The sequence below is a fragment of the Lissotriton vulgaris genome, chromosome 1_1, assembly GCF_964263255.1.
Source record: "Lissotriton vulgaris chromosome 1_1, aLisVul1.2, whole genome shotgun sequence".
NCBI classification, from domain to species: domain Eukaryota; kingdom Metazoa; phylum Chordata; class Amphibia; order Caudata; family Salamandridae; genus Lissotriton; species Lissotriton vulgaris.
In genome coordinates, this window is record NC_141685.1 from 1901186277 (window position 1) to 1901211655 (window position 25379).

Sequence of the window (25379 nt, forward strand, 5' to 3'; positions counted from 1 at the left end):
TGTAGGGCTATGTAGACTTATGTGAGGAGCTTGAAGGTGATTCTTTTGTTGACAGGGAGCCAGTGGAGGTCTCTCAGGTGACCGGTGATGTGGCTGCGGCGGGGGATATTGAGGAATAGTCTGGTAGATGCATTTTAAATGTTCTGGAGTTTCTTGAGGAGTTTCTGATTGATGCTGGCACAGAGTGCGTTGCCGTAGTTGAGTCTGCTGCTGATGAGTGTGTGGGTGACCATCTTTCTGGACTCACTTGAATATCTTTCGGAGCAGATGTGCATGTGGAAGCAGGATGAGACTGCATTGGTCTGGTGGTTCATGGTGAGCGAGGAGTCCAGAATGGTGCCGAGGTTTTGTGCATGATCTGTGAGTGTGGGGGGATCCAAGATCTGTGGGTCACCAGGAGTTGTCCCAGGTGGAGTGAGTGGAGCCGAGGATGAGGATTTCAGTCTTCTCTTCTTTGGAAGCTATATTGGGAGAGGTCCAGGATGAGGTTCTCTTCAATGAACTCAGAAAGTTGTGCGTTGACTGCCCTCTCAATGACCTTGGCGTGGGAAAGGGAGCAGAGAGATGGGTCTGAAGTTCTTGAGGTCCTTCGGGTCAGCAGAGGGTTTCTTCAGCAAGAGGTTGATCTCTGCGTGTTTCCAGTCTTTTAGGAAGGTGGCGGAGTTGATGGAGCAGCTGATGGTGCAGCAGAGTTCAGGGCAATTTGGGGGGCGGCTCTGTTGAAGATGTGGTTCGGGCAGGGAACCGAGGGGGCTCCAGAAAGAATGCTCTTCATGATCTTGAGAGTGTTTTCAGCAGTGAGGGGAGTCCAACTGAGCAGGGTCTGCTGGGGTCCCGTGTCATTTGGTGTGGTGGTAATGGGTGGGGTGAGAGAGTCTTGGGTATTGAGGGTGTTGAAGCTGTCGTAGATCTCCTTAATCTTGCAGTGGAAGAAGGTGCTGAGGTTGTTGCAAATGTCTTGGGAGGGTGGGATACCTGCTGTCTCTGCGCTGGGTTTGGTGATTTCTTTGACTATGGCAAAACGTTCTTTGCTATTGAGTGCGTTGGTGTTGATCCTTTCTTGTAGGGACACTTTCTTTGTTCTAATGAGGTGGGGGTGTGCAGTGACAGCGGTTTTCAAGGCTGAGTGGTCCTCCGGGGTCTTGCTGCTCCTTCATCTCTTTGCAAGCCGTCTGAAGGTGGGTCTGGACTCATGAAGGGTGGGAGAGAACCAGTTGGCTTTTTTGGAATGTCGCTTGACTGAGTTTTCTTAGAGGGGAGCCAGTGTGTCTGTTCAGTTGGAGAGCCATATGTTGTGGTTGCGTGCTGGGGTATTAGTGTCCGTGGATATTGGAGGTGGGGTTTCGTGGAGGGAGGTGGTGAGCTCTTCTTCTGTGACTTTTTTCCAACTTCTGTAAGGGTAGCGATGGGCGCAGTGGTGTACGGTGGGGTTGGACGCAGCGGTGGTCGGTCTAAAAGAGCTCAGAGGTGTGGCTGAAGGTGATGTTGCGGGCATGCAGGGTGTTGGTGTCATAGAGGTGGACGGTTGAGGACCAGGGTCCATGGAGCTGGGCGTGGTCCAGGTGCCTTCGGCATGCAACAGTGCGCCACGCAGCAGCCGCCAATAAGTAGCATGAGGGGGAGGGCTAGACAGTTGGGAGGTGGGAGAAGCAGGTAAGCGGTGCTGTTGCCCACAGGGGACGAGAAGTGGCAGGGACATAGCGAGGAAAACGCACAAAAGTGACAAGAGGAAAAAGTGGAAAAGCGGAAAAATGCAGAAAGTGAAAGAAAGTGACAGAAAAACAGAAAAAATGCAGAAAGTGAAAGAAAGTGACAGAAAAGCAGAAAATATGAAAGGAGTAAAAAAGAGATGGTGGCACTCCCAATCAGCGCGTCCCAGCAGCGTGTGTCAGCAGTCACTCACAGGCAGTCTCTGGGTGGATTTTCAGACCCTGCAGAAGGCAACAAGATTGGGCCACAACAGCATACCGGAGCCCCAAGATGTCAGCCAGGTCAGGCGTGAATACATTCCAGGGCCGACCACAGGCCCCCCTCACAGCGAGAAGCGCTGGCCAGCCGCAGTGACCTCCTGTTGTTATTATTTGTTTTTGATAAACGTATGCACTGTATAGTGTGGTAAATGTTGTAAAAATATGTGAACATGTGTGAATAGCAGGAATTGTTGTGATATATGTTGGACCAGAAGGATTAGAAGTCTTTTTGCACCTACGTTCTCCTTAATGTATATAATTTTGAAAAGATAAGAAGCTACTAAAAAGAAAAAAGGTTAAATAAATAACCTAATCATATGAAATTATTCAGTTTGATTATTGTAATAAGGAAATTGCATGAGTTAATCAGAATACCGGGTTCCCCTTTGCTGTACTTATTGAATACGCCTGCCCCGGTATTTGTCCTTTAGGGCATTTCCCCTTTCTTTGCATAATCACTCAGTCACAGGCATAATCAGTTGCTAATGCAATAAGGTAAAAAAGAATGGTGGGAAACACCAGCGCAAAACTTGGCAGTGTTTTACTCTGAACACGATATGGTGCTATCAAATACAAATTGCAATGCCAGTCTTTTTTTAGTTTTAAAAACAAGCTTTTTGCAGTCATGTCATTATTTTATCAGATCACTAATGTAGAAACCACGCCACCCACAATGGTATTATTCAGGGTCACTGATGCAGAAACCAAATCACCCTTGCTAGACAATAGGGTTATCACACACTTTGAAGCTTACCAGGAAACGTCAGGTATTTGTATCTCTGCTGGTCACATTTTATAGCACTACCAACATGCCGGCCTTGTGCCCCTTCCCTGTTTGTAAAATACACTCCCGTTCAAACATGGCTCCAGACCACCGTGAGCATCGTCAGCCAATAAAATGAGGAGCCATCTGATTTCAGCAGTTCGTAATCAGATGTGTGGGGATTGTCCAGAATAGACTATTCCTTCCTTGCTCAAACTACCACTCACAGTAAGTAGCGTATGTCTATGATTGCATGAAGCTGGTGATGAAGCAGGGTTTTGTATGTAAAGAGACTTGCTTGGATCAATCCTCTCGAATAATGCATAAACATACTTATCGTATGTTTGTCCTGTTTCGTATTACTAATAAACTCCACCACACGATATTTCTAGTATCTAAGGGAAGCTTGACTATGTGCTTTTACTAACAAAAACGCAAGTGAATTAAAATGGCCACCAGAACGTGGGAACTGTACTGCGCATGCGTCTACCACACTCACGTGGTGTGACGTCTTCTAATGCTTGGTGGGAAATTCTGCAGCTGTGCACTAGAATTAAGATGGCTACTACATGTGACTAATCGTTAATGCACCTGTTACCGCTTTTCCTAAGCCATGTTTGTTTCGCATAATAACTAACGCTGTAGTTAAAATAAAATAAATAGGAATAGTGTAGAGATAAGTGGTATACAGAATATTCATTTATTCTTTGTTCTAAAACTGTTTCTCTTCTACTTTGCTATAAGCTCGTATTTTGGGCCTGATAAACCCTTGCTGCTTCCATGATGACATTTTCCGCAACTGCGCAGAAGAGATTAAGAGTCCCAAGTCATGGCATTGACACACTGCCAAGGACATCCTTGACCTACCTCAAGATCCCTGGGAACCTGACCCTGTGACCTCGCAAGAGGAAGCTGAACTGTATCAAATAAAATACATTTATGAAACATCCATTGTTGGGTGGAATAAAAGTGCATGGGAAAATGAAGTTATTGGAGGGAAAGTTAATTTGAAATATATGATCTCATACTGACATGGTGTGATGACCTCTCATCTTTTTTGGCCAATCAAAATTGGGAATACACACATTGGCAACATTGGGGGTGGTACACTGCCCTGGAAAATGGTATAACTAAGGTAGACTTAGTTAGTTAGATTGTCGAACTTGTCTGAATAGCTGACCTGTCACTGACCCAGCGCACTCAATAGGCGTTCGAGAGCAGAGGTGCTGGCGGAGCACTCTGTCAGAAGATTGAATAACCCAATCGGGGTTTGGTAGAGGAATCGAATACCCAATCAGGGTTCTGGAGGAAATTCGGTAACTCAATTGGGGTCTGACTGTTAGCCACAGAGAGGGGTGTAACGCTAGTGTTGCACTTAGCTGGGGGTACCTGTCCTGACCTGCATCCGTCCTATCCTGATCCATATTGGTCCGCACCTATCCTGGTTTTTGTCTACACCTGTCCTGTCCTGGTGGTATCTGAACTGTCGGGAATCCTGTTTTTTGGTTGCAGCCCGTGGCCAGGGTTGGTCTCAACACCATCTAGGTAAATATAAATCTGTGTGGGTATGTCAAAGTGCTGTTTCCCTTTTCTACCCATCCTATGTCCTAATGCTTAAAGACAGTCGCATAAAATCTTTGCATATCTTTACTTTGATTATTATCTTCTTAATTGAAAGGGCTCTAATTGAAAGTGTATGGCCTCTAACATTTATTAATTTTCTTAGATAAAGTGTTTAAACCTTTCCCGAGTTTGTGGTTATTTATATAGGAAATGTTATTATAACTACCTATTTTCTTGCAAACTCCCTTGATCTCTTAGGACTCTAGGTACCGATGACAAGGATTGGTAAGTCAAGGTATAAGTTAAAAGTCCTAAGTGTAAAGTGAATAACATCCTGGTATAGTGAAAGGGTTTTCACCTGTTTCAAGGTATTACTATATTTATGGGCCCAGGTGAGTATGGTTTGTGTCCCCGTCACCCTTCCCCTCTTCTCCCCATTCTGTGCCTCTCACCCTCCCCTTTCCCACCTTCATTATTTGTCTATTTACCCCTACTCCAACCCCCCTGAATCTCTCACCTTGCCTTCTTTTCCCCTTACGTATTAGTGCTTATTGTTTATGTCGACCTTACAAGTAACTTGTACCGCTGGACCAGGGAGTGCCACAGGGCTCAGCTTTGAGCCCTACACTCTTCAATCTTTATATGGCCTCCCTGGCCAAGGTTGTCCAAGCGTTTGGGGTGGAGTTGGTGTCCTACGCCGACAACACCCAACTGCTTATCTCGCTGTCCCAGAACCCCACAGGAGCATCCTCCAATTTTAAGGCCTGCATGCAGGCCTTGGCTGACTGGATGGATGCCCATTGTTTAAAACTTAATGGGTCTAAAACTGAGGTTTTAGTGGTGGGCGGAAAGAGCAGTAGCTGGTCAGCCGATTGGTGGCCATCTTGCCTGGGCACTACCCCTGTACCGTGTGAGGAAGCAAAAAACCTAGGAGTGTGGGTAAACCCCACGCTGTCCTATGAGGGTCACATTAGACGCCTTGTGGGGAAATGCTTCGGGGTTCTGAAGGTTCTGAATAAGACACTGGATCTTCTCCCCTTGACTGCCAGAAGGACGATGACGCAGGCTTTGGTCACCTCTCGGTTGGACTATGGGAACGTTTTGTTCCTTGGTACCACCGAGAGGAGTATGGGCCGTCTGCAGGTCATCCAGAATGCGGCTGCTCGCCTGGTGCTGAGGAGGCCAAGGAGAGCCAACTCACAGAAGGCGCTGGACGCCCTCCACTGGCTCCCCATAAAGAAGCGTGTTTTGTTCAAATGCTTGGTTATGTGCCACCGGATTGTCTGGCTAAAGGCCCCTGCCTATCTTCGGGACCTAGTCTGCAGATACGAGCCGTCCAGGGCCCTTCGCTCGGGTGGTACGGGGCTGCTGACGGTTCCGCGGATAAAGAGATCCAGAATGGGAGGGCGTTCCTTTACGTTACTGGCCGCCCAAAATTGGAACGAACTCCCGCTAGCCCTTAGACTAGAGAGCAGAGAGGGACCATTTCGTTCTCTGCTGAAAACCTACTTGAACATACTGTAAGGCTCTGGGGAGGGGGTCTCCTCTGAGGTCTGTTTGCTTCTTCTCCACTTGCGCGGGGACACGCCGTGATGGAGTTACTGAGCGCTCTATAAAATCCTTTATTATTATTATTATTATTAACTATGTTGCCATGCTCTAAGAAGTGTGCAACCTTTGTAACGATGTAACCTGTAACTATGATCTGATGCTCATGTAAAGCGCTCTGATACCTCCGGGTCTAGCCAGCGCTATATAAAACTTTTAAAATAAAAAATAAAATAAAAAATAAATAAAAACTTTGCGCTCTATCACTGGCAGGAAGACTTTATACTGTGTTGACAGTTTAGCACTCAGAAAACAAACGGGAGACACATGGCGTAGTACTACTCATGCAACATTATCACCATGACCTGGTAAAATGAAGGCGGATAAAAGTAAATGTTGAAGTTGAATTTTGTGAATATATATTTTATCACTCATGTATCCTAATTGAGATGTCAGTCCTAGTCCAGGCTGTCCAGTCCGTCCCAGGTGGGACCCTTCCAGTAACAAACTGTCCTGGTGGCCGCTGTAACCCGGGTCACTGACTCCTTCTTCGTCTCCCTCGGCTGCGTTAAGAACTGAATTCGGCAGGGTGCAGCACAGCTGACACATAGTGGCCAATTTTCAGATTGCTCACGTGTGACATTTCCAAGAATTAAGTGTGCTTATGAGGGACATTGTAGTGCCAAATGTGTGACACTTTAAGTGCCACTTTCTCACAAGTGAAACTGAGGAATAATGTTCATTTAAAGAGATACATATTGGAAATTACCACCGTCTGAGCAGTAAGAAGCCTTGTAGAAGCCCTGGAAACTGCTGTAAACTCCTGAAAGGGAGGGTCACTAATTGATTTACATTTCTACAGTGGTCTTACTGTAGTGATTTCTAGAAAGATCCTTGTGATGGGTGCTGCCTGATCACTTTTGGGGAGTACTGATCAGACCCCTATTCTGCGGCGACTATGGTATGCTAGAGAAACCTTGCAGTGGTTACTGAGAAAGACGTACATCACTCAGGCATTATTAGGTTTAAGGCCCTACCAATATTGCACCAGTGTTTACCCAGCCTGTATTTTTAGACCCGGGCAGGTAAAAAAATGGCGAACAACTTCCAGAATTAATACTTCTTTTGAAATATAAACCCACAGCTACAGATACATCAATAGTGTTTTTGAGTTGTCTAAAATTGCCATAAATTAGTTTTTAAACAAGCCACCTGGGCTGAAATATTAGATGTAAAAAAAGAAAAAATACAGAATGACTCATTAGAACATTAGATGCTGGTGCGCAGCTTTGAGTATAAGGTCACTCAGAACTGGTAGGTCGGGTGCCAGACCCCACGAGCAATGCATCTATAAAACTGTGTGCTTTGTAGAAAACGGATAAGTTCCTAAAGGGGTTGGTTACGGTACCAACGTGAGCAATAGATTTAGAGGGAACTTAAGGTCTGTGCTTGGTTGTGCACTTATTTTTATTCTCTGATCGGGTAGTTTTGCAGCCTTGCACTGGGTTTGCCACCAAGGTTACTTTTCAATTTAATGTAGGAAAATAAATGTGAATGTGTGCCAGTATAATGTAACTGGTGCTCATGTAAAAGCCCTTGAATACCTTTTGGTTGCGTATATACAATTGTTAAAGAAAAATTGTTAGGCAGAAAATAAATGTGATTCCTCTGCTCTGGGCTGAGTGCTTCCAAGAGTGAGGGCAGGTCTGTGTCTCTAAAATTAAAGAGCTGCGAGGCTCTTACTACCGACACAGTTTGATAACAATAAAATCTGTTTCAATATTTGCCGACTTGCAGACCATGTTTTTACAACAATTGTGATCAGTATTTGAGGAATGAAATGCTGTATTTGTGCACTCTCCGTGACCTGACAGTGTGTCTGGAACACAGGTCTGGTGCCTCTGTAGTAGCTGCAGGCATTAGATGATCTGCTTTGAGGCTGAGCCTGCGCGCAATCCAGAGACAGGGGCAGGAACGGCTGGCAAAACCACAATGTCGGGGTCTGGTTCCGCAGGTGAACCCCGAGACAGTGCGGCCATGTGATTGGAGGTGATGCAAACAGATCGAGCCGTGCTGCGCCCTGTGCACAGAGCCCCCCTTTAACGACCATTTGTCCCGTGCAGTGGCAGGGTGAGAGAATACAGCACACACTGCAGCCCAGGCCGGTGCGAGCTACAGCAGGACAATGTGAGTGCATGGTATGCAGGCGCGCAACTTCAGCCTCCTGCCTTCCACAACAGCACGTAGGATGTGACGTCACGCCCGCACCGGCAGTTTTGCACACAACCTGACTGGGCCCGGTAACGTCAGGCAGGCTGACAAGTGAGAGCCCTGCCGCGGGAAACATTAATATTGCAACGCAGACCTGCCACGTCAAACGTAGTCTTAGCATGGAATGTGAGCCTGCCAGCGCTGAGCAGCCTTAGGTCAGCTGTGAGCCCCAGTACTTGCCATGTAACCCCTACTCCCCCGCACACTTAACGTCGCGGCTTCTGGACAAGGGCTGCATCCGGTCTACATACAATTTCTGTTTTTTGCTGCTGTGACACAGCGCCGGGGCGGTAGGGCTCAGCAGTCAGACTGGGGCTGGTGGGCACTGGCAGGCAGTTGATCAGTGCCAGCGCCACTGCCCACCAAAAGCCTCTGCACCTGTTAGCTGAGGCCTATCGCCAGACGCTTCAGCAAGAGTGGGAGCTGGTATGTTACTGCGGAAGAAGAGAAGGCCTGAATGGAATTATGGGTAGGAGAAACCCCTCCTCTTCGTGAGCTTGCATTGAACTCCACTGTGATTGGCTGTGAGTGTCATGTGCTTCTCAGTGCATGTTATACACAATTCACCATATCCAATTCATTCACACGCTTATCCAGTTCATGCAGTATGCTATACAACACAATGTGATTCGTATCTAATTTCATTGATGTCCATATTCATTTCGAGAGGAGTATTATTTGCTTCACTATTATTTATATCAATTTCAAGATTTGTCATATGTAAACCATTCTGTAATGTTAACTTTTTAAAATCTTTTTAAAATTACCTTTTGTGTTATCTCAACTCTTTGCAAAACAATACAGTTGCCTGCAGTAAATTACAGCACCATCACACATGAAGCTGTATATAAATTAGTACATTAATGGCCACATGCATCAAACTTACCATTTGCGATTTCTTAATTGCAAAAATTAAGGAATCGCAATTAAGAAATCGCAAATGGCTATGCATCAAAAAATCGCAATTTTATTTGCGATTTCTAAAATTTCCTTAATTGCGATTCACAATTTGCGAATCGTAATTAAGGAATCCCTTCCCATTGATTCCTATGGCCCAAGAGGCCCATAGGAATCAATGGGAAGGCATTCAGAAATTGCGATTAGCTTTTTGCGAATCGCAATTTTTTAATGCAATTTCAAGGGTGCAGGGGGGGGGTCCAAAGGACTCCCCCCTGCACCTCTGAAACTTAACTGTAAGTGCAATTTTCACACACACATGTCTAAAGGGCATGTGTGTGTGTAAGATGAAACTTTCAAAAATGCATTTTTGTGCATTTTTCGTAAATTAGCATGAAGGTCAACTTCATGCTAATTTAGCTCTCCCAATTTGAGAATGTGCAAATTTAAATTGGTCCTGCATTGCATTTAAGAAATCTCAAATTGCGATTTCTTAAATACAATCGCAATTTTAGAAATCGCAACATGGTTGCGATTCCTAAAAATGCGAAAAGCATGATGCATCCCAAATTTGAGAATTGCATTCGCAAATGGCCGAAAATTGCGATTCGCACCGTTTGCGAATGCAATTCTCAATGATGCATTTGGGCACAACAATCCAGCAGTTTCCTTCTTTTACCAGAACATCTTTTTCACACATCAGGATGGCACCTCCAAAGCACAGTAGCATTAATCAAAGCTGAATGTGGCCGAGATGGCACTTTGGGTACTATTACATTTAGAGCTTTTGTCCAGCAATCAGTGTGTGTACACATTCCCATCATACCTCCATCCCTCCCTCTTTTTGCATGCTTGGACAATTTTTTTTTTTAAATCTGTTTTTATTTTCTAGAAAAAAAAAAGAAAGAAGGTCCAGGGATACACAGCGTCGGGCCCACAACCCTATATAGGGCCAGCCGCGTGATGTAAAAGGGTCCCCAACATTTTTGGAGAAGCATTAGTGAAGTATTTTAAACACAGCATGTCGCCTACAACCCTTGTTGGGCCGGCCGCGTGATGCACTATATATAGCAGTACTGAACTATTGTGGGAAGTCTCAAGACCCTCTATAAACAACAACACTGAGAACGTGGGCGAGAGGCCCATAGAAAGCGAGTAGTGGTAAGTAGACAGAAAAGTGTCAAAAAAGAGAAAAGACAGTAGATAAACAAGCATTTACAATGCAATGGTCTCTGCATTGTTAAAGTTAGAGCTATTGGCATTGCTCATGACATTATTTATGTTTTGGTTTTTAAAACATAAATAAATGGCATTGTCATTTACAATGCCAATAGCTTAATCTCTCGCAAATGCGAGACCTATTGCATTTGCACCCACATAGAGCCACCCACACAAAGCCACCCACACACACACATACAGAGCCACCCACACAGAGTCACCCACACACACAGAGCCACCCACGCGCACCCACCCACACACAAACAGAGTCACACACACACACAGAGCCACACACACACACAGAGCCCCACACAACTCTCTGCCCAGTAACGCCCTAGGGAACAGAGGCACGAAAAACTGAATCGCAAGCAGGGCACAGAGGCACAAAAACCGGATCACAAGCAAGCACAACCAACGAGGGGGGGGAGGACAGCAAGCACATCCAACGAGGGGGGCAGGACAGCAAGCACAACCAATGAGGGGGCAGGGGAGCAACACAAAAACCGGATCACAAGCAGGGAACAGAGGCACAAGCAGGGAACAGAGGCACAAGCAGGGAACAGGGGCACAAGCAGGGAGCAGAGGCACAAGCAGATAGCGGAGGCACAAAAACCGGATCACAAGTAAGCACAACAGGGGGGGGGGGCAGGACAGCAAGCACAACCAACGAGGGGGCAGGGTAGCAACACAAAAACCGGATCACAAGCAGGGAACAGAGGCACAAGCAGGGAACAGAGGCACAAGCAGGGAACAGAGGCACAAGTAGGGAGCAGAGGCACAAAAACCAGATCACAAGTAAGCACAACCAACGCTCTGCTGTAAGTAATTCACTATTACTTGGAGCTCCAGACTATATCATGAACCAGTTACAACAGCTGCAAACCACAACAACTCGTTTTTTCTTTGGCCAGCTTCCAGCTCGCTCTTCCGCCACCAAGGCAAACATTACATTGGCTCCCTACGGCCAAACAAACTGCCTTTAAGTCCCTCTGTACGGTCTTCAAGGCCATAAATGGACTCAATCCACTTTACTTGCAAAACAAGTTCCAGTTCCATTAACTTCCGATGCAGCTTCGATGAGCTAGACTGGACAGATCGCGAGGCCAGATTTTATCAGACAAATCAGCTAAACTCGAACTCTCTCCCGCTGAATTGAAGAACCAAAGCTAATCGTTTTTCCTTTTGCCACATATTTGAAACTGGATAGCTCTAAAGACCTTAACCCTGCTATTGCACAAGCTTGTGTACCAGTTCCAGTGCCAGGACACCTTTTCTCAGTATCTGCACACTTAAAAAAAACAAATATGCCTCCTTTGGGGCTGGAAGCGATGGGCGGCGGGGGGGGGGGGGGGTTCCACGGGAGAGGGATGGCCGGTTCCCTACTAGAGGCGCTGCAATTCATTATTTATTTACTTATGCGTATGTGTGTGGCGCCGACTTTACCCGAAGGTGTCGGAGTGCTTCGCAGTAGGAGCAGGAAGGATACAGGAGGAGAGAATTACAAGTGAGCAGGTTACAAAAGGACAAGGTTGAGTTACACGAGGCAAGAGGGACAATTGTCAGCAAATACAAGAGGTAGCAAACAATACGATACAGGAGGGAAAGGTTACAAGAGGCAAAAGTGGGGGGGAATTGTGATCCGGGTGGCGGGGGGGGGTTAAAGGGTAGTAAAGGAATTCGGGGGGGGGGCGAAGAGCGCAGTGAGGAAGTGGGCCTTACGGTGGGTGGTTCCTCAGGGGGGTGAGAAGAGCCTGGGCGTTTTTATATAGCGAGGACTTTAGCCGAAGGTAGCGCTTCGCAATAGGAACAGTAATGATACAGGAGGAGAAAGTTACAAGTGGGGCTTGCGAGGAATGTGGAGGAGCATGGAGGGTTGCAGTGCCAGGCACAAGTGAGCGCTGCACCCACGGGTGGGCCCCGGGTGAATGGGAGTGAAAGAGCGGTCTGTGGGGGAGGAGGAAGAGGTGCTATACAGGGAGCAAAGCCTTGTCAGTTAGTAAAAGGAGACACGGACAGCGGGAGGGGGGCAGTAAAAGGAGAGACGGACAGCGGGAGGGGGGCGGGAACGGAGACACGGACAGCAGAAAGGGGGGCAGTAAAAGGAGACACGGACACCGGGAGGGGGGGCAGTAAAAGGAGACACTCCAGTGGGAGGGGGGGCAGGAACGGAGACACGGACAGCAGGAGGGGGGGCGGGAACAAAGGGGGGTTAAAGAGTAGTAAAGGAATTCAGGGGGGGGGTCGGAAGAGCGCAGTTTGGAAGGGAGCCTTACGGTGGGTGGTTCCTCAGGGGGGGGACGAGCCTGGGCGTTTTTATATAGCGAGGACTTTAGCCGAAGGTAGCGCTTCGCAATAGGAACAGTAATGATACAGGAGGAAAAATTGCTTGAGAGAGAGAGTGGAGATGGGAGACAGCAGGGCAGAAACCCCCCTACTAGAGTGTGCTTGAGAGAGAGGGAGGATGGGAGACAGCAGGGCAGAAACCCCCCTACTAGAGTGTGCTTGAGAGAGAGGGAGGATGGGAGACAGCAGGGCACAAACACTCCCACTAGAGAGTGCTTGAGAGAGAGGGAGGATGGGAGACAGCAGGGCACGAACACTCCCACTAGAGCGTGCTTGAGAGAGAGAGTGGAGATGGGAGACAGCAGGGCACGAACCCTCCCACTAGAGAGTGCTTCAGAGAGAGAGAGAGCGAGAGGATGGGAGACAGCAGGTTGAGAGCCCTCCCACTAGAGCGCATCTGAGAGAGGGCGGACGGGAGACAGCAGGGTGAGTGCTCTTTCCTCTGCAGTGTGGGGGCGGCTCCAGTGTGGGCAGGGGCTCGCCTTAGCATGTGTTGATCGTCAGCCGCAGAGTTAGTCATGCACCCCACACTGAGGTGCCTGTAATGTACAAGATGGCTGTGAAAGGGATAGCAGTGAAAGGATGTGGCGTAACCTTCGCCCTTTGTACTGTAGCATGGACTGCAGTAAATATGTTTGGAACTGGAAAAGGGAAATGCAGAATCTCCGCTCCATTTCCAGGCACCTCTTCCGCCTCCTCTCCGTCCTTTGTTTCTATGCGGCAGCGTCCTTGTGGCATTATGCAAGATATTATGTAAGCTCATTCTTTAAAAGTGCTACAAGCATGACCGAGCTCATTCGATACACTCACCACGTCACAGGCCGAGCAAGATAAAAATCTTAGAAGACATGAAGGGAGAAAGGAACACAGAGACAGACAAGCATTTACAAGTGAGGCTTGCGAGGAATGTGGAGGAGCGTGGAGGGTTGCAGTGCCAGGCACGGGTGAGTCCTTCACCCACGGGTGGGCCCCGGGTGAGTGGGAGTGAAAGAGCGGTCTGTGGGGGAGGAGGAAGAGGCGCTATACAGGGAGCAAAGCCTTCACAGTTAGTAAAAGGAGACACGGACAGCGGGAGGGGGGGGCAGTAAAAGGTGACACGGGCAGCGGGAGGGGGGGGAACGGAGACACAGACAGCAGGAGGGGGGCAGTAAAAGGAGACACTCCAGCGGGAGGGGGGACGGGAACGGAGACACGGACAGCGGGAGGGGGGGCGGGAACAAAGACACGGTCAGCTGGAAGGGGGCAGGATACAAAGGGAACGAGGACACGGACAGCGGGAGGGGGCGGTAACGAGGACAGCGGGAGCGGCAAATAGCAAACAAGCACTCACCTGAGGACGACGGTGGGCCTGAAATGGCTGCCACAAAGCTCTGACATTTTCGCATTCGGGGCGTGTTTTTGCAGTGACGTCAAGATTAAATAACAAGATAAAAAAATTGCAAAAACACGCCCCCAAATCCATTCAAGACGGGGCTTGAACCGAGTGAAGCCCCTGTCCTCCAATGGCTGGCCTCCGTTTTGGAAGCCAGCCATTGGAAGAAAGAGGTGGGTTCAAGCTCCAGTACTGTGAAACATAAAATCTCGGCTGCGCGACACTGCTGCGCAGTGTACACTAGGCCGAGACTTAAAAAAGTAGACAGCAGCGAAGGGGGTTGTGTGGGCAGACGGGGGAAGGGTTCAGCGAAGCCATTGTCTCATGTTACTGAGATCGAGAGTCTGAATACTTGTCAGAGGGGATTACGCGCAGGGTTGGGGTCAGTCAGGAGTATAGCGTCCTCTAAGAGTCGTAAAGCCCTGAGTTTTTAAGGTAGGTGGCGTGCATGTTCTATTTTACAAAGATATTTAACTAAGGGTTGCCAGATGGTGGTGAAGCGGGGGTCACGTGATTGCAGTCGTGCTGTAAATAGTTCCATGGTTACTACGTGCCATAAGCGCACAAACCAAGCGGCAATTGGGGGGGTCTCCACTTTCTTCTAATATAACGCTATAAGTTGTTTTGCAGCTCCAAGCATGTGAAGTGCTATAATCCAATTGCTGTGGGTAAGAGCTTTTAGGTTGTCAGGCTTGAGGCCTAAAAGGACCGTGGCTGTGGACCCAGGCAGGGGGAAGCCTAATACCTCCTTAATATGGCTGAGGACTTCTTTCCAGAGCAGGGTCAGGAGTGGGCAAGCCCACCAAATATGAATGAAGTCTCCAAATGCATTCCAGCACCTCCAGCACAATGGGGATGTGGCAGGAAACATTATGTGCAGTGGAGTAGGCATGTAATACCATTGCGTCATTATCTTGTACACAGTTTCCCGCTGCAAAATACTGCGATAGACCTTTCGAATGTCGCGCCACTGTGCGGGTGTAATTTCCGTGGAGGAAGTCAGTTGCCATTGGCGTTGAAATGGATGGGCAGTTATTAACGGGGGGTGCTGCACGATCTGGTATGTCCGAGAGATAAGGCCCTTCGATTCGTCAAAGGAACAAACCAATCGCTCAAAGGGAGTGAATGGTCGAATGGCTGCCTGTTGCATCTCAGGCGAGGACACCCAGTGTCGCAGCTGTGCATACTGGAAGGTGGAATTCCTCTCTACACTGAAAACGTTTTAAGCATTCCCCCTTCGTACAGATTACTGATCACTCTTCATCCCCCTTGTAACCATTTGGCGAATGTCTGCGGGTTAAGGGTGGGAGGAAATAGCGGGTTGCCTGCAATGAGAGTGTGGGGGAGGGAAAGGTCTTAAGTCCCTTACGCATGGCCACTTTGTCCCATATATCAGAACCGTTTTTGTGGGCACTGTAATATATGCGCTACGAGAGCACGCAGTACCGTGGAGCCACGTAAGATCCCAGATGGTATGCCCAGTTACCATCCTTTCCATGTGGAGCCAGATCTTTTCACTTTCAGTGGTTGTCTACCCCGAAACAACACGAAAATGGGCGGCCCAATAATATTCCAGGAGGTTGGGGCATGCTAGCCTTCCTCTGTCTCGCGGGAGCATGAAGACCTTGTGGGAGAATCGTGGTCTATGCCCGCCCCATATGAAACTGGTGAGGTCTGGCTGAAGGCTCTGAATCTGGTGCTCTGGGATAGGGGTGGGAAGGCATTGAAATAAATACAGGATTTTAGAGAGTATCGACATTTTAATATCACTAAGTCGACCCAGCCAGGACAGGGTCAGAGATTTCCATTCTCTCATATCCTCCAAAACAGTTCTCCTGCACTCCTGCCAGTTTACTTGGGTCCACGTGTCAAGGGAGAAGCCCTAAATATCGAATGTGGTCAGTGGCCCATTGATAAGGAGCAAGCTTTTTCAAGACTGGTATCTGCTCCTCAGGAATTGTAAGGTTCAGAGCCCAGGATTTTCCATGATTAATTTTAAGACCTGTGGTCCGCTCAAAAGACTGTAGTAGGGAGTGGAGCGCCGGGAGGGATATATGTGGACGTGGTAATGTGAGGATAAGGTCATCCTCGAAAAGCGCTACCTTATTCTGCCGACCCCCTAGGGAAAGACCATGTATATCCTCAGCCTGCCTGATCATTTACACTACAGGCTCTACCACGAGGGCAAACAGCAGAGGAGACAGGGGGCCACCCTGCCGTGTACCCCTGTGAATGGAAAAAGGATCCGTAAGCTGCCCGTTGACCCGTATTCTAGCTTGTGGGGAGAGGTAGGGGGCCATGATCATAGAGATCCTGTTCCGGCCTAGTCCGATTTCAGTGGACACATTTTTAACTGGTTTCGATGCCATTGATCAACCTTGCCAAGTGCCACGCATCTCTCGTTAGAATAACGCATTTTCGTTAATGTCCTTGCATTATCGCAATGCTTGAGTTTGTCACGCAAAAGTGCTACTCCTCGCAGAGCTTGCACAGCTGATCAGATTAAGCTATGCTTTGAACCTGTTCCGAAGTACCTTCCTGCAGCACACAGTCCTCTCACTTCCCTTGTTTGAAAGGAGATCAAGGCTGATCTGCACAGACAGTTAGAGTTGATGGGCGGCCCTTATTCTATGTTTCACTGAAGCAACTGGTCCTTCCCCTCTTTGTAACAGCGGGATTCAACATTCTAGCACTCAGCCAACTGCGTGCATTTCTCCCCAGTTCTAGCACAAATGTTGTGAGAGTGGATGTGACGCAGGGCGGGCCACCAGATCGCAAAGACATTTTAGGTGAGCCCTCATGGGGACTTGTCAGTCCTGGCAGTTGAATTCTCTCTGTTGCAAGTGGTCAATGCAGCCTGGGCACCTCTAACTTGCATTATGGACAATCTGGAGTTCACACTGAACGTGTCAGTGCACTTTCACCACAAATTAAACTGATATTGATTTCAATGCATGTCATATTCATCTTAGCATGTGTCATATTCCTTTCAATGAATGTTTCATTCATATTAACACATCTTATACTAATTTTAATATAATTCATATCCATTTCAACACATATGAAAATCATGTCAATGTGCATCATATTAATTTCAATGCAAGCCGTATTAATTTTGATAAATGTCATGTTCATTTTAACGTTACTTATATTTATTTTAAAACATGTTAAATTCATTTCAATAAAGCTCATATTCATTTCTACTTATGTCATTTTTATTTTAACATGTGTTATATTCCTTTCAACTCATGCGATATTTAGTTGAGTGGATGTAATATTAATATTACCATTTGCCAAATTCATTTTAACATGTCATTAATTCCAACTGGACCTATAGTCATTTCAACATGTCACATTCATCTTAGCATCTGAAATATTCCTTTCACTGGATATCACATTCATATTAACAATTATTTTATTGTTAACACAAGTCATATCCGTTTCAACATATATCATATTTATTTTAATGTGTATCATGCTTTTTTCAATGAAAGCCATATTCATTCTGATGAATGTCACGCTCATTGCAACATTACTCATATTCATTTTAAATCATGTCAAATTCATTTTAACACATGCCATATTCATTTTAACGTGTCATGTTCCTTTAAATTAATGTTACATTTATTTCAATGGATGTCATATTGATATTAACACTTGTCATATTAATTTTAAGATTCAACGTATCCACTTTAATATATATCATATTCATTTGAATATGTATCATATTAATGTCAATGCATGCCATATTCATTTAGATGAAGGTCATGAGAATTTCAGCTTTGGTCATACTCATTTTAAGGCATGTTAGATTCCATTCAATAGGGCTTATATTAATTTTAACACAATCTATATTCATTTGTAATCATCTCCTATTCATTTCTGTATTTCTCAGATTCATTGCAAACTGGGCAATATTAATTTCAGTGCAAGTCATATACATTGCAACATGTGTTATGTTCGTTTCAGTGTATGTTATATTATTTTCAATGTGTATCATACTCTTTTCAGAATATAACAAATTCATTTTAGTAACTTATATTCATTTCAGTCCATCATATTAATTTCAAAGTATGTAATATTCTTCTTGGCATATGTAGGTCATTTCAAGAAATGTCCCATTCTTCTTGATGCTTATTGCATTCGTTTTAGTGATTGCTCTATTGTTTACAGTGAAGGCCATATTCACTTCAGTGTGATTGATATATATTTCAGTACATCTTTTATTTAATTTGGAGTGTGTATTACTCATATTAATCACTAAATAGTATATTCACTCTACCAGGTTTCATATTTGTTTAGACACATGTTGCATTTATTCTGGTGTATCTCAAACTTATTTTGCAGCACTCCATACATTTCAGGAGGTGTCTTATGTGGGGATTTGTAATTTTGACGTGAACGGCTTCCCATAGAACAGCATCTGGATAAACAGAAAAAAACGGCTGCAGGATGATGTCTTATATATGTGCATATGCCACCACACACATGCAAACATTGTTCTCATGACGTGGTGGTCTTTTTCTTTTTTACTGTGCCAAGATAGAGGATGCCAACATTTGAGCGGTGAATTACAAAATATGTTTAAAAGCACAGAGAAAGTAACAAAGTAACGAGTGGCATCGAAGCAACAGAGGAATTCAGGGGTGGAGGAGGTCCATAGTTCAATGCTGGAGTGGGGTGTGGGGAGCAGAATGAGGGAGAAAAAGAATAATTAGAAATAGCATAGAAAACTGGGGAAAACAGCAGACGAGCTGGGATAGGGTGGACTTGAACGGGGAAGCAGTGCAGACGGGAGAGACCAAGAAAACAAGTACTGCCCCAGTGCTGATAAAAACAGGAAAAACATAGAGTGAGCAGAGGAAGGATACAAGTCATCCAATCAAAAGATGCAAAGGGGGAAAATATGGCTGCCATTTGTACTGGTTGTGAAGGCTAACCCACCTTAATAACCTACCTCTGTTAACTGTCTCCCTACTGTGTTTATGGCTGATAAGTAGAGTGCAGAGCAGTAAAACAAAGTGCAGCACAATTTTTTGACATTCTTGCTCTCAAGGTCTCCGCTCACCTTCTCACCTTAATAGTTTCACTGCTAGCCCTCAAATCGGGGCTGTCCCAAAAAGTTTTGGAGAATATGGACACCCTGGCTTCGACATTATGGACTCATGCTCTCAGATTCGCAATGATAACGCATGATTGGGTATATTGTTGGTTGGGATGGATAATCAACCACATTACACTGATCCCTCGAACCATGGTCACACCCTTCTCGGATATGGCTGAAATACGTTGCTGTTATTTCTGGGGAAATGCTTATGTAACTTGTTGGTGCCCACTGTTTTTGTGCCTTATAGAAACAAAATTGTTAATAAAAATATTAAAAATAAATAAATAGTGTCACTGCCAGAACTTCTTTATGTGATGGTTGTTGCTCAGATGTCTCTTGGATGCCAAACTGCAGAACTAACGGTACAAAAGGGGGTGGTGATGGACGGAGCATCTGAATCAATCAAACACTCACACCCAGTCAAAAGATCTGGGTTTAATCCATCACTGTTCTTTAGCCCACTCTGCCACCCCAGTTCACGCATGGCTATATGCAAATCAGTCTGACCCTGTGCCTCATGGGAACAGTCCAGCCCGAACTGCCAAGCCATGTCTTCCCTGGACCGGAAACAAGCTTCCGAGGACCGGTTTCTGGCATTCCAGCCGTCTTCAGCCCGGCTTGCTTGAATCCAGTGGCAAAGTGAGCAAGGGACTCACGTCTGAGCATACCCTGCCACACTTATGGCGGCCAAAAGCGGTACAAAAGGGGGTGGTGATGGACGGAGCATCTGAATCAATCAAACACTCACACCCAGTCAAAAGATCTGGGTTTAATCCATCACCGTTCTTTAGCCCACTCTGCCACCCCAGTTCAGGCATGGCTATATGCAAATCAGTCTGACCCTTTGCCTCATGGGAACAGTCCAGCCCGAACTGCCAAGCCATGTCTTCCCTGGACCGGAAACAAGCTTCCGAGGACCGGTTTCTGGCATTCCAGCTGTCTTCAGCCCGGCTTGCTTGAATCCAGTGGCAAAGTGAGCAAGGGACTCATGTCTGAGCATACCCTGCCACACTTATGGCGGCCAAAAGCGGTACAAAAGGGGGTGGTGATGGACGGAGCATCTGAATCAATCAAACACTCACACCCAGTCAAAAGATCTGGGTTTAATCCATCACTGTTCTTTAGCCCACTCTGCCACCCCAGTTCAGGCATGGCTATAAGCAAATCAGTCTGACCCTGTGCCTCATGGGAACAGTCCAGCCCGAACTGCCAAGCCATGTCTTCCCTGGACCGGAAACAAGCTTCCGAGGACCGGTTTCTGGCATTCCAGCCGTATTCAGCCCGGCTTGCTTGAATCCAGTGGCAAAGTGAGCAAGGGACTCACGTCTGAGCATACCCTGCCACACTTACGGCAACCAAAAGCGGTACAAAAGGGGGTGGTGATGGACGGAGCATCTGAATCAATCAAACACTCACACCCAGTCAAAAGATCTAGGTTTAATCCATCAGCGTTCTTTAGCCCACTCTGCCACCCCAGTTCAGGCATGGCTATATGCAAATCAGTCTGACCCTGTGCCTCATGGGAACAGTCCAGCCCGAACTGCCAAGCCATGTCTTCCCTGGACCGGAAACAAGCTTCCGAGGACCGGTTTCTGGCATTCCAGCCGTCTTCAGCCCGGCTTGCTTGAATCCAGTGGCAAAGTGAGCAAGGGACTCACGTCTGAGCATACCCTTCCACACTTATGGCGGCCAAAAGCGGTACAAAAGGGGGTGGTGATGGACGGAGCATCTGAATCAATCAAACACTCACACCCAGTCAAAAGATCTGGGTTTAATCCATCACCGTTCTTTAGCCCACTCCGCCACCCCAGTTCAGACATGGCTATATGCAAATCAGTTTGACCCTGTGCCTCATGGGAACAGTACAGACCAAAATGCCAAGCCATGTCTTCCCTGGACCGGAAACAAGCTTCCGAGGACCGGTTTCTGGCATTCCAGCCGTCTTCAGTCCGGCTTGCTTGAATCCAGTGGCAAAGTGAGCAAGGGACTCACGTCTGAGCATACCCTGCCACACTTATGGCGGCCAAAAGCGGTACAAAAGGGTGGCAGAGTGGGCTAAAGAACGGTGATGGATTAAACCCAGATCTTTTGACTGGGTGTGAGTGTTTGATTGATTCAGATGCTCCGTCCATCACCACCCCCTTTTGTACCGCTTTTGGCCGCCATAAGTGTGGCAAGGTATGCTCAGACGTGAGTCCCTTGCTCACTTTGCCACTGGATTCAAGCAAGCCGGACTGAAGACGGCTGGAATGCCAGAATCCGGTCCTCGGAAGCTTGTTTCCGGTCAAGGGAAGACATGGCTTGGCAGTTCGGGCTGGACTGTTCCCATGAGGCACAGGGTCAGACTGATTTGCATATAGCCATGCCTGAACTGGGGTGGCGGAGTGGGCTAAAGAAAGGTGATGGATTAAACCCAGATCTTTTGACTGGGTGTGAGTGCTTGATTGATTCAGATGCTCCGTCCATCACCACCCCCTTTTAAACTGCAGAACTAAGGCCTGGCACCTTGCGTTGCGGAGGCAGTGGAGTTGTCTCACGGCTGCTGGTTGCCAAGAAACAGCAATCCAGTTGTCTGAGCTGAACTTCCCTGATCTGGAGACCTGGATTGTTGGGAACAGCTCGTGGCCAGCTTAGAGTGGACCATACTGGAGCAATAACAGCTCCTGTGGATCAAAGGAAAATGGGCAAGATGCTGCTTCAAATGACTCAGTTGACTTACCTGCTGATCAAACATCAGTTCTGCGACAGCAGAAACAACAACTGAGCTGGTGATGCTCCAGGCCAATTACCCTGAGAGGGTACTGAATAAATTGACAGAATCAACATGACTGTTAGTCCTGTATACATGACTGTGAAGTTGTTACTGTAACTAAATTGAACCCAGTAATAAGCAAGATGGACTCTCTACAAGGTGATAGCAAGCATTAGCAAAGCCAATAGTTTTCGCCTATGACAGATCAATTGGCTTTTGTCATGCATACAGAACCCTACACGATCAAGATCATACATCAACTGAATTTCCACCAGTCCTCAAGACACCTGCGCTCCACATCGCTCACCCTTGCGCACACCTTCAGCATCCATCGCAGTAGGGGTCGCTCCTTCTCTTTTATCACTGGAAAGACCTGGAAGAACCTGCCCCTCCAACTCCAAACAGACCCCTTCCTGGCAGACTTCCGAAAGAAACTCAAGACCGGGCTTGTCGACTGAGACGCTGCATCCAATGTGCCCAGATACCCTTAGGGGTGATAGTGCTGCACTATACAAATAGTGATTGATTGATTGATTGATTGATTGATTGATTGTCACTGCTGTGTTGCTGTGTTGCACAGCAGCCCACACTGATGTAATATGCCATGGCTGATTGAATAATGCCATTCCTACATATGACATTTATGCTACTTGGACTACAAAGTATATATATTATAGTTCATGGACGGATTTTCTCTGAGAAGCTTTCCTCTGTATCATAGTCAATAGGGTTTAAACTTTATAAGACAAACCTCATCAAAGATGGTAGGTACTTTTTGCATACGCCCAAGCCTATTCAAAGTGAGTATCAGAGGGTAGTACATACAAATTAAACATACGCTGAATGAGATGTGATGTCTGTCCATTTCCTACCACCGCATATATGCTGCAAAATAAAACAAATGCCCGCCTACATGCTCCATAATACCTGGGCAAACTCTCCCTTAAGGGTAAGGCTGATGGTAAGGCCGATGAGTCCATTGCTGGAGAGAGAGAGAGGATTCCAACACTCTCATAGCTCCCCAAGAATAAATTCAAATACACTAATTTCTTGGGAAGCTTAGAGTTACTATGGAAAGTGTGCAAACAGGCCACTATGTGTTACCAGCTTTTTGGAGACATACCATGATGAATCTCAGTATTGTCAAAGTACCTCTCCAGAACTGCATTCAAACCCTTCAACTTTATAAACAATTCCTTGTGGAAAATGTGGTGTAAAATGTAAACTTTTGCTTCCATTTATTTTTGGCGGAATAGCTGCTCTTCGACCTCTTGGAACAGTTGGATTTTTGGTTTAGATACCGCTCTTGCAATTCTTGTTGGGTTATTGCGTGCCACCACTTTTAACTTTGATCAGTTACCCCTGCAGACCTCAAGGAGCCTATCCTTCATACGATCTGCTTAGATCATGCAAACATTTATGGACCAGAAGGGTGAAAGAAACTGACATATCATGTGACACGAAGGTTTAAATCACTCGAGTGTAGAAGTCGTCGTCACAAAATGCTACAATGCACCGAGGCACACATCGCTTCACTTAAAATGATTCTGACAACTTTTGGTACAGTTTCACATAAAACAAAACCTGGAGCCCACGGTAGCATAGCAAACTTTCCGTCACATTCATATGTTCAAATGTGCTATGAAATGGCCTCCTGGCATGTGTTTGGCACGATATGAAACAGAATTCATCAGCTGTAAAGAAAACATCGTATGAATGAAAAGGTAATCCCTGCTGAAGCCAAGTAAAATTGTTCCAAAAAACTACAAGGCTGTCCATTGAAAAGTTACAAAACTACCTTGTTGTCTGAATCTATGCTATTTCTTATTTTCCTAAAGAAAGAGGCGTGTGTTAATTCCTGTGTACAATGGCTGTAAATAATGGGGGCTGACATGATGAGGGTGACGAAGCATGTCAAGTTTAGACTCTTTACTGTTGTCAGTACATTACAAAAATGTTCTACCGTTTCCATCTAAAAAAACATCACTTACTGTTTTTCTGATTGCCAGGCTGCCCCGGGCCACCGAAGGGGGTCCCCTAAGAGGGCAGCCACCCTTAGTGCCACACGATGGCACAGACCCCAGTAGCGGTTTAGTCGCGGGGACTTCTGAGGGTCCCCGGGTGATGTCACTTCCGGTGTGGGAGGAGGGGAGTGGGGGGAGAGGTATTTGTACCGTCGCCGCCCACCTTGCGCCCTCTTTGGTCCTGGTCGTCGACGAGGCCAGACCCCTTCCTCCCGCCGAGACGAGCTACCCGATCGCTGTTGTGTTGTTTTCAAGGTGAATCCCTTCCCCTCCTGTTGCTCCCCCCTCCCTTCCGGCCACCGAGGTTTTTTCCCTCTTCCATCGGGGTTTTCCCACTGCTTCCTGTTTGGTTCCGGTTGGTGGGGCAGACTCCGGGGGGAGGGGGTCGCGCCTCGGGGGCCGGGTTCTGGGCGGGTTGTAGGCTCCTGGGTACTTCCTTGCTGTGTAGGGCGGTGTGGGTTGTGCGTGCTCCTGTCTTTGTTCCGGTTTCACTTTTGTTTGTGGAGCGGGCTCCGGGGGTTGGAAGTCCCGTTTCCTGTCTGGTGTTGTGGCGTGTATGTCGGCCTTGGGGGGTTTTGGCCTGCCGCTCGGGCCCAGGAGGGTTGTGGGTCCCCTGGGGTCTTCTAGGGTGTGCCTGATGGGCAATGGTGGCGGGCTCGGGCCGGATTGCAGAGAGGGGTGGGAGGCCCTGCTTTCCGGTGTGCAGGTTCGTGCTACGGCGGCGCTGTGCCCGTGGGTCCCGCGTTGGGACTATGTGTCAGGGGAGGGAGCGTGCAGGAGTTGGTGGAATGGCAGGGGGGAATTGAGGTTTTCGGCTTGCGGCACTGCGGGGGGGGGGGACAGCATGTTGCCTCGGCGCGCTGAGGCCTTGGGGTATTGGTGTCAGGATTGGCTGCTCGCGGGGGGCGGAGAGGGCTTGTTTAGTTATCTTTTTCTGTTCTTCGGCTGCTTCTCATGCGGCCTAGCTTGCTGCCTATTTGTCCCGTTGGCCGGGGTGGTAACTTTTTCACTGGTCTGCCTCCTCAATGTCTCTGTAGTTACGTTCCGGACTGGCTGGCCCTCCTGCCAATCATTAACTTCAGTTGCCAATCGCCTATTTGATGCCACTTGTGATGTTGGATTTGCCAATGCTATTTGAAATGCATCCCAAGAATTGGAAAGGTCAAACAAATCCAGAATGGCCACCGTCCATATGCACATAAATATGACAGCAATCTAGTAATAAGTTTTCTTATATTTTTTAAACAAACATTACAAGCTGGCCGCTGGGAATGCTCACACATGTATCACGGCAAACCTCATATTTTTTCTTTATGTTTTTAAACAGTCCATTACAAGAGGGTCCCCACTCATACGTGAACCCTAATTAAATCGTCGGAGGAGATCAGAAAAGTGATGGACGTTGGGGGTAGAGCAGCCCTGATCCTGCTGGATCTGTTGGCGGCCTTTGACACGGTCCACCATACGATCTTGGTGGACCGTTTGGAGGCCTGCGGGATACAAGGGAAAGCCCTTAACATCCTGAAAGCTTTCCTTACCAATAGGATCCAG

General features: G+C 47.1%; 1 protein-coding gene across 1 annotated transcript in view; it reads right to left on the bottom strand.

Annotated features, from left to right (window-relative positions):
• The window catches only part of ADAMTS20 (ADAM metallopeptidase with thrombospondin type 1 motif 20), a 1033120-nt gene that overhangs the window by 865920 nt on the left and 141821 nt on the right, over window positions 1-25379 (bottom strand). The gene's annotated exons all lie outside the window — the stretch shown is intronic.